The sequence below is a fragment of the Bubalus bubalis genome, chromosome 1 (genome assembly GCF_019923935.1).
Source record: "Bubalus bubalis isolate 160015118507 breed Murrah chromosome 1, NDDB_SH_1, whole genome shotgun sequence".
Lineage (NCBI taxonomy): Eukaryota > Metazoa > Chordata > Mammalia > Artiodactyla > Bovidae > Bubalus > Bubalus bubalis.
The window spans coordinates 159319246-159328194 of record NC_059157.1 but is presented as its reverse complement, the minus strand read 5'-3'; positions in this window follow the sequence as shown (position 1 = coordinate 159328194).

The following is an 8949-nucleotide window of genomic DNA, read 5'->3' as shown; positions in this document are numbered from 1 at the left end:
TCATCTCTATGTTAAGTGAAATTCATCTGTTAGTAGATTTCCCAGGAAAGACTCCTGGGTAGTGTTAATTTCAAAGAACAGCTTGGCCCTGTATAAAATGTTTACCCCTTCCTTCAAGTTGAAGGAAGTTGATGGAGTTTTGCACTGCTTTCTTGGTTTGATTCTTGATGACAATAAATTTGATGCCAACCTGAATTTCTTTTCCTTCTGATTTTTTTGCCTAGAAACCCAAAGGGTTCTTTCATTTTTAAAGTTTAATGATTTTACTAGGATATGTCTCATAGTCAACTGTTCTAGATTGATTTGGGGGAATAAAAGGTGGAGCCACTCAATACTCAATATACAGATCCAAGTCTTCATTTCAGAGGAATTTTCTTGAACCATAGTATTTAATATTAGTTCCCTTCATTGGGAACTAGGGTGCAGGAGGACAGATTTAGGAGAAACTTTTACTCTTTGTGTTCTCTGCTACATGTTATTACCTATTCAAAAATAAATAAAATAGTTTAGCAAACTAGAATTTTTATTTAATATTGAATATGCTGTGCAATGTTTGTCACTCACTGTCAATAAAACTTGTTGAAATTCTAAAGGTACCTGTATATTCAACATAGCTATACAAAACAATTTAATGAAAATAGTGTATCTTCTATAAGGTCACATTAAAGGCCAATAATCAATGCTTTATTTTTTAATATTCACAAAAGAAGTTACTTGATTGGCTTAGTTTCAAGAAAAAGTTATGCTTCTGATAGTCCAATTTGATTTTCAGCTTATGTATACTCAATTGTTTTATCCTGTCCACTCCTGTTTTTTGCAATCAAAAATATAAAAAGTCAATCTGAATTATAATTGTATCACTAAAAGTAAAACCAAACCTTTGTTCTTAAATATAATTTAAAATGGTTGAATTTGTTATCTGTCCAAAGTTAGTGAATAGGATTTCCTTGCACGCATTTAAAAAATATTAACTCATTCTTCTCTTTCTATGACCCTATTTTTGTTTTAAGTTAGTGCTTAGTAACCCATAAGACTCATAGAAAACCCCAATAAATGTAAGCTAGACATGTGTGTTTTTCATATTTTGATTTGTTTTATAGAGATTTGTATGTTTATTTCACTCATTTAAAAATGCATGGTGTAGATAGAGAGATGGACTACTGAATCATATAGACTCTTTTCTGAAATGTGAATATGCTGAAGTAACCATTTCTATACACCCACTGGAACCTAATTATACCACACTCTCTTCTAGAGTGGCTTTCTGCACAGCACACGTTTGTATGAGAATAGCTGGAATATGGAAATTGGGTAACTTTCTAAATTTAAGAATATTTAGTTTTTGCTTTGTGAGTGATAATTAAAGAAAATACAAAACAACAGCCAGTGAGAAATATACATTTAGCATAACTGTTCCAGGTTAGGATGACTGTAGAGATTTTTTTCCAATTTCCACTGTATGCTGTCCCCAGACTAATTTCTTTGAAACTGAGGTACTCAACTTTTGTTTGTGACAGGAAGTATGCTATGTAAGTGTTAGTGCTCAGTTTGTGACCCCATGGACTGCAGCCTGCCAGGCCCCTCTGTGGAATTCTCCAGGCAAGAATATTGAAGTGGCTAGCCCCTCCCTTCTCCAGGGGATCTTCCTAACCCAGGGATTGAACCTGGGTCTCCCACATTGCAGGCAGATTCTTTACTGTCTGAGCCACAGTATGATACAGGGAGGAATTTTTTTGGCTATTGAAATAGAAATCTGGATTCGACTTCTAATTTTGTCACTTCCAAGCTTCATGAGGTTAAAAAATTTATTTAACCCCTTTAAGTTCCCTTCCCCCCCCACCCCCCATAGAAATGGACATAAGAACACCTACTTGGTTTTGGAGATTAATTGATAATATGTAAAAAGTAATTAACACAGGTTTCATATGTGTGGGCGCACTTATCCTTTCTGCTGTCTGCACTTCTTAAGAAGAACTTTCAAAACAGCTGACTCAGCAATGAATTCCTGTGTTACAGCTCTTGAGCTTCTTATTATGAACAAAACAAAACAAAACAACAACAAATGAAATGAAAGCAGCTTTATGGATTGTTCCCAATTCAGAGTTCTCTGCATGAATATTTTCATTGATCTATCCTCTAAGCATATGATAAACCCTCCAGGGAAAACTATGTGACACCAAACTGTGACATTTATTATGATATTCCTATATCTAATTAACTGGTTGTAGGAACAAGGCATGTGTATCTATGATTTTGTGAGCCTAGAGTATATTAGAGAATCTAAAGATCATGAACTAAGGTAAGAAATCTGAATACAAGTATCCTCATAATACCTGAGGATATAAAAAAAGTCCCCTCACACTCCTAGTAAAAACCAATCTATTGTATCACATAAACATCCAACTGAAATGTCTTTACACCTGTCTAGTCAATAATTGTTTCATAGCCATGGTTCTAAGAAATCACTACATCTGTGGCAGACTCAATAACCTGAACACAACTCTAAGGCTGACATCCACCCATTCTTCTTCTGTAACCAACACAGAATGCACTTTTGTATCCAACACAAAAGTGCCTCCATCATAGTAGATATTCAGTAAATATTTGTAGAGTACTTGTGTCAGTTTCTAACACGGACACCATAGTCTTACCTCAGTAACAAACACATCTCAAAACAAACTCTTCCCTAAACACCTACATAATATCAGCAGTTTGCTTTGCTCAAATGTGATTATGTATGTCTAGCATGACTCTTCCTTATTTAAGAAAATGATAGATTAGCCTTGGATTTTTATTTGAATTTTGATTAATGGCCTCAAACCTATCTGTTTTGATGGAGACAGTGAACAAAACAGGTTATTTTCAAGCAACACTGAAATAATCATTAAAAGTTAGTATGCATTTCTCAAGAAAAGTCCAATCAATATAACTTAATTTCTTTGTTGCTTCAGTTAATTCCACAAATATTTACTGAATATCTACTATGATGGAAGTACCATTCAAGGAATTGGACAGATATAGACTAATAATACATGGTTCATGGCTTCAGAGTCTTAGTGAAAGGACAGAATATATACATCAGTTTAGTTCAGTTCAGTCGCTCAGTAGTGTCTGACTCTTTGCAACCCAATGGACTGCAGCATGCCAGGCCTCCCTGTCCATCACCAACTCCCAGAGTTTACTCAAACTCATTTCCATTGAGTTGGTGATGCCATCCAACCACCTCATCCTCTGTTGTCCCCTTCTCCTCCTGCCTTCAATCTTTCCCAGCATTAGGGCCTTTCCAGTGAGTCAGTTCTTTGCATCAGGTGGCCAAAGTATTGGAGTGTCACCTTCAACATCAGTCCTTCCAATGAACATTCGGGACTGATTTCCTTTAGGATGGCTGGTTGGATCTCCTTGCAGTCCAAGGGACCCTCAAGAGTCTTCTCCAACACCACAGTTCAAAAGCATCAATTCTTCAGTGCTCAGCTTTCTTTATAGTCCCACTCTCACATCCATACATGACACCTGGAAAAACCATAGCGTTGACTAGACAGACCTTTGTTGCCAAAGAATGTCTCTGTTTTTTAACATTCTGTCTAGGTTGGTCATAACTTTTCTTCCAAGGAGCAAGCATCTTTTTATTTCATGGCTGCAGTCACCATCTGCAGTGATTTTGTAACCCGAGAAAATAAAGTCTGACACTGTTTCCACTGTTTCCCCATCAATTTGCCATGAAGTGATGGAACCAGATGCCATGATCTTCGTTTTCTGAATGTTGAGCTTTAAGGCAACTGTTTCACTCTCCGCTTTCACTTTCATCAAGAGGTTCTTTAGTTCTTCTTCACTTTCTGCCATAAGAGTGGTGTCATCTGCATATCTGAGCTTATTGATATTTCTCCCAGCAATCTTGATTCCAGCTTGTGCTCCCTCCAGCCCAGCGTTTCTCATGATGTACTCTGCATATAAGTTAAATAAGCACAGTGACAATAAACAGCATTGACATACTATTTTCCTATTTGGAAATACATACATAATACATACATAATTGTAGCAAAATATAAGAAGGGAGTACTGTAATTGCAGTCTATACAGCATACCAAGATAATAAAGAGGAAATGTTTTCTATCTTTGTCTATGGTGGTAGCTGGTTTGGGAATGGAGCTTCACTGAGTAGCATTTGAGTTACACCTTGAAAAACATGTAGAAGTTGAGCAACAGAGAAATTTGGGGATGATAAAATAGTACCTTCAGCGATTCAGAGCCATGAGCAAGTTCAGGATATTTATTTGGTTGAGAGGGAGAAATGATGGGCGGAATGATGGATGAATGAGGACGTGACAGTGATAAAGCAGCAAAGATATGATGGAGCTAGTTTGTGAAAGCCTTTTGTGAATACAGAATTGGAGGGAGGCATGACTGAAAGCCAGAGTCCATAACTGACATGGCACATATCCCAAACAGTTTAATAAATGTCTGAGTTGAACACATGGAAGAGGAGGTTATCAGCAGAAGATAGAAGATGGTGTGACCACACAAGGCAAGAATTGCTGGAAAGGAATATGTTGTATGGCAAAATAAGGAATTTAATATAATATGTATTACATTTGAGATACATTGAATCACCTGGGAGACGTTATTGAGAAAGCAGTTTATATATGAGTTTTAAGTTCAAGGCAGAACTTTGAGGTATATTCATCAGCTGCTGGTGTGAAAGTGAAGTTGCTTAGTTGTGTCCAACTCTTTGCGACCCAATGGACAGTAGCCTACCAGGCTCTGCAGTCTATGGGGTTTTCCAGGCGAGAATACTGGAGTGGGCTGTCATTTCCTTCTCCAGGGGATCTTCCCAACCCAGGGATTGAACCGGGGTCTCCTGCATTGCAGACAGACGCTTTACCGTCTGAGCCAGCTGGTGTGCAGATATGTTAAATCTGGTCTTCTAAGAGATAGTTGCCAAGACAGAATCAAGAATGCAACAGAATGATTGGGGGAAACACTCATGAAGAGGAAGACAGGGAGACCCTTAGGCCACAATGCTAGTTTGACATCTGTGATATAAGAAGTGGGAGGAAGGAGGTTTGTTCGGGCAGAGTCCAAGATGGAAGTGCAATCCCAAGAATGTTCTCTCCAGGCTGAAGGGAGTCCTAGAGCCAAAACTGAGTCCTGTGGGCTGCATAGCTGGGCCTGCTTTCAAATCTAACCATATTCAGTCATTGGCTGGGAGTAGCCCACAGAAGCCTGGCCTGAGTGCAGATGTAGTGGCTGACCTGTAAGGGAGTCAGCTAGGGCTGTCAGTCACCGTTGCTTCTCACAGTAGATTTGAGCAGCCTATTTGCTTGGCTGTCACAGTAAGTGAAAGTAGACTGTCTGGGTGGATCCTATCACTCAAGGAGAGGAATGAGCATGAGAAGAAAAGAAAGTGTGTAGGAAGGACTCAAAGTACCATCCTCAAGTGATCGTGAAGAAGAATCAATCAAGAAAATCTAGAACTGATCAGAGGAATCAGGGCCAGGATCTAAGAGTTGAGAGATTCAAGAAAGACTATGATCAACAGCATTAAAAGCTATACAGATGCTAAATGGGACAAAGAAGTGAAATAGATTATTGAATTTAAGACTGACAGGTTACTGATGCCTTGGGGAAGAAGGGATTCAGTAGAGGGATGTGATTATAGCAGATTATAAAACTTTCTAATGAACTCTGCAGTGAAAGAAGGACAGAGATCAGCTTACTAGCTTGAGAGGAACCAAGGAGAGCAGAAGATTTTCTTTAGGATGAGAGGAGACTGAAGCATATTTATTGAGGAAGAAAAAGCAGTCAATGAACAGGGGAAATTCAATGATGTAACAGGATCTGGAAGAATGTTTGGAGATGAATACAAGGCCCAGGTTGAACGTGGTGGATGAGGATGGGTATTAATATATAATTATAATTATATATTAATATATATTAATTATATATAATATATAATGTTGTATCTGGAGGAGAAAATTGGAATAAATTAATTACCTGGAGTATTTCATTTGGTTTTCTAGAAAGCAGTACTTTTTCCTCCTGCATATAAAAGTGGAAGGTTGAAGAGGAGTACAAAAACATAAAATGGTAACCTTAGTCAGTGGGGAAGATATCTCAACAGAGGCAAATGAGAGTGGTGCCCAGCAATACTGAGGACCAAGTTGAGGTTGGAGGTGGTAAATATGTGAAAAGTCCAAGCAATCCAGTTACACAGTTTTTCTCCAGCAGTGTTTGGCAGCTTTGAAGTATCTGTTGAGTAAGCAGATGGTTGGATTAATCATAGGTTAGGGACTGGTGACTCAGATGAGCTGGAAGGACAAGAGTTGAGGAACTAGAGGATATAGGCAAGATCTGTTGAAATAGTGGTCCAGGCTAAACAGGGGAGAAAGAAATGAGGTTTCTAATTTGGGAGGTCAAAGTAATGCAATAAATGACACATAGCAATGAATGAATTTTATACTTATGAGCAAGGTGTGTAAAAGCATTTTTTGATAATAAGTAGTAGAGTAAGATGAATTAACTATATTTTAGATGTAATGTTAATGCTTGGGTATTAAGGGGAATGGAACTATAAACTCTATAATTAGCTCTCAGTTCAAGATTTATACCTGTGATTTAGATAAAGATATGCTTATCAAAATGACAAAGGAAGAATCAATATTTAAAGTCATATTTTATGATAGAACCAAACAAAATAAACATTTTTTTCTTAGCCTTCCTTCTCATGGTAAATGGCATTATGATTTCTAAGTACTTAACCCTAAAAGATAGACACCATCCGTAAAGTCTTTCTTCCCTCTCTCACATTACATATTCAAATATGGGCAGATTTTGTTATTCTACCCTGAAAATATATCACAGATTTTCAATATCTTACTATTTTTATAACATGATCCTAGTCCAAGCCCCCATCATCTTTCATCTAGGTCATTGAAAAAGCCTCCTAACTTCACTCTGCATCTGGGTTTCTCCTCTTGGTCTATTCTCCACTGAGCATCAGAGTCATTTTCAACAGTGTAAGTCAGCTCATGCCATTCCTCTGCTTGGAAGTCTCATTACACCTTACAAAATCTCACACCATTATCATGGTCTACAGTGCCCTGTATGAACTGGTTCTTGGTTGTATTTTTACCTTGTCCCCTATTATCTTCCATGTCATTGGTGGTTTTTTGCAATATTGGCCTCCTTACTGTTTAATCATGTTTAATATTGTCTGTGTGTTAAAGCAGTACATTTTAGCTATGTTGGGTTATATGAAATACATCATTAAAATTGACTTGGGGATTTTCCTGGTGGTTCAGTGGTTGAGACTCTGTGCTTCCACTGCAGGGGGTGTGGGTTTGATCCCTAATTGGGGAACTAAGATCCTGCATGTCATGGAGAATGGGTATATATATACATACATATACATATATAATATGTGTATATATTATATTATATATTAATATATACACACTCATATATATGTATATAAAATTGACCTGTTTCTTTTTACCTTTTTAATTCGGCTAGAAAATTTTAAATTGTTTATGTGTTTTACATTATACTTTTATGGAATAGCACTGGTTGTTCCTTGTTACTACCTCATTGTGTCTTCTGCCAAGTAACTGACTAGTGGTGGGCTAGGGCTGTTCTGAGGAAGAAGGATTTGCAATCAAGAAAAAGACCTAAATTTGGTACAGAGGTCAAGCATGAGAGCAAAGTGAAATGCTAGAAGCACTTCTGTATCTTTTCATCACTGTATTTTCCTGCTAAGACCTTTAGAAATAATGACTTCTATTTCCTCCTGCTTTGTGAATCTTATGCAAGTTCCCCTTTTGGGTGCATTCACTCAGAACCATACAAGGAAGGAGATGGTGGGAAAAACAGTTCCCAGATTAACCAATATGTTAATGGTACATTTCATCATGATTTCTAAAGGTGGAGGCCCTGAGCTATTAGGGGTTTGGAAACCATGTTATAGGAAGAACTGTCTTATGGAACTGAAGATAATCATTGTGGGATAAAGAGAAGATTTAAAAGAGGCATGCCAAAAAGATTAGGAATACTGTTGTGATAGAAGAGGATATTCAAACTGATCTCATGCACCACAGCCTTGTCTAACTCAATGAAACTATGGGACATGCCATGTAGGGCCACCCAGGATGGGTCATGGTGGAAGGTTCTGACAAAACATGGTCCACTGGAGAAGGAAATGGCAAACCAATTCAGTATTCCTGCCTTGAAAATCCCATGAACAGTATGAAAGGCAGAAAGATATGACATGGAAAGATGAACTCCCCAGGTCGGTAGTGCCCAATATGCTGCTAGAGAACATTAGAGAAACAACTCCAAAATGAATGAAGAGATGGAGCCAAAGCAAAAACAACACACCACAACACACACAACACCCACAACAAAACAAGTTGTGGGTGTTACTGGTATGGAAGTAAAGTCCAATGCTATAAAGAATAATATTGCGTAGGAACCTGGAATGTTAGGTCCACGAATCAAGATAAATTTGAAGTGGTCAAACAGGAGATGGCAAGAGTGAATATTTTAGGAATCAATGAACTAAAATGGACTGGAATGGGTGAATTTAACTCAGATGACCTTTATATCTACTACTGTGGGCAAGAATCCCTTAGCAGAAATGGAGTAGCCATCATAGTCAACAAAAGAGTCCAAAAGTCAGCACTTGGATGCAACCTCAAAAACGACAGAATGATCTCTATTTGTTTCCAAGGCAACTCATTCAATATCGTAGTAATCCAAGTCTATGCCCCACAAGTAATGCTGAAGAAGCTGAAGTTGAATGGTTCTATGATGATCTTCTAGAATTAACACCCCCAAAGATGTCCTTTTCATTATAGGGGACTGGAATGCAAAAGTGGGAAGTCAAGAGATACCTGGAGTAATATGCAAATTTGGCCTTGGAGTATAAAATGAAGCAGGGCAAAGGCTAACAGAGTT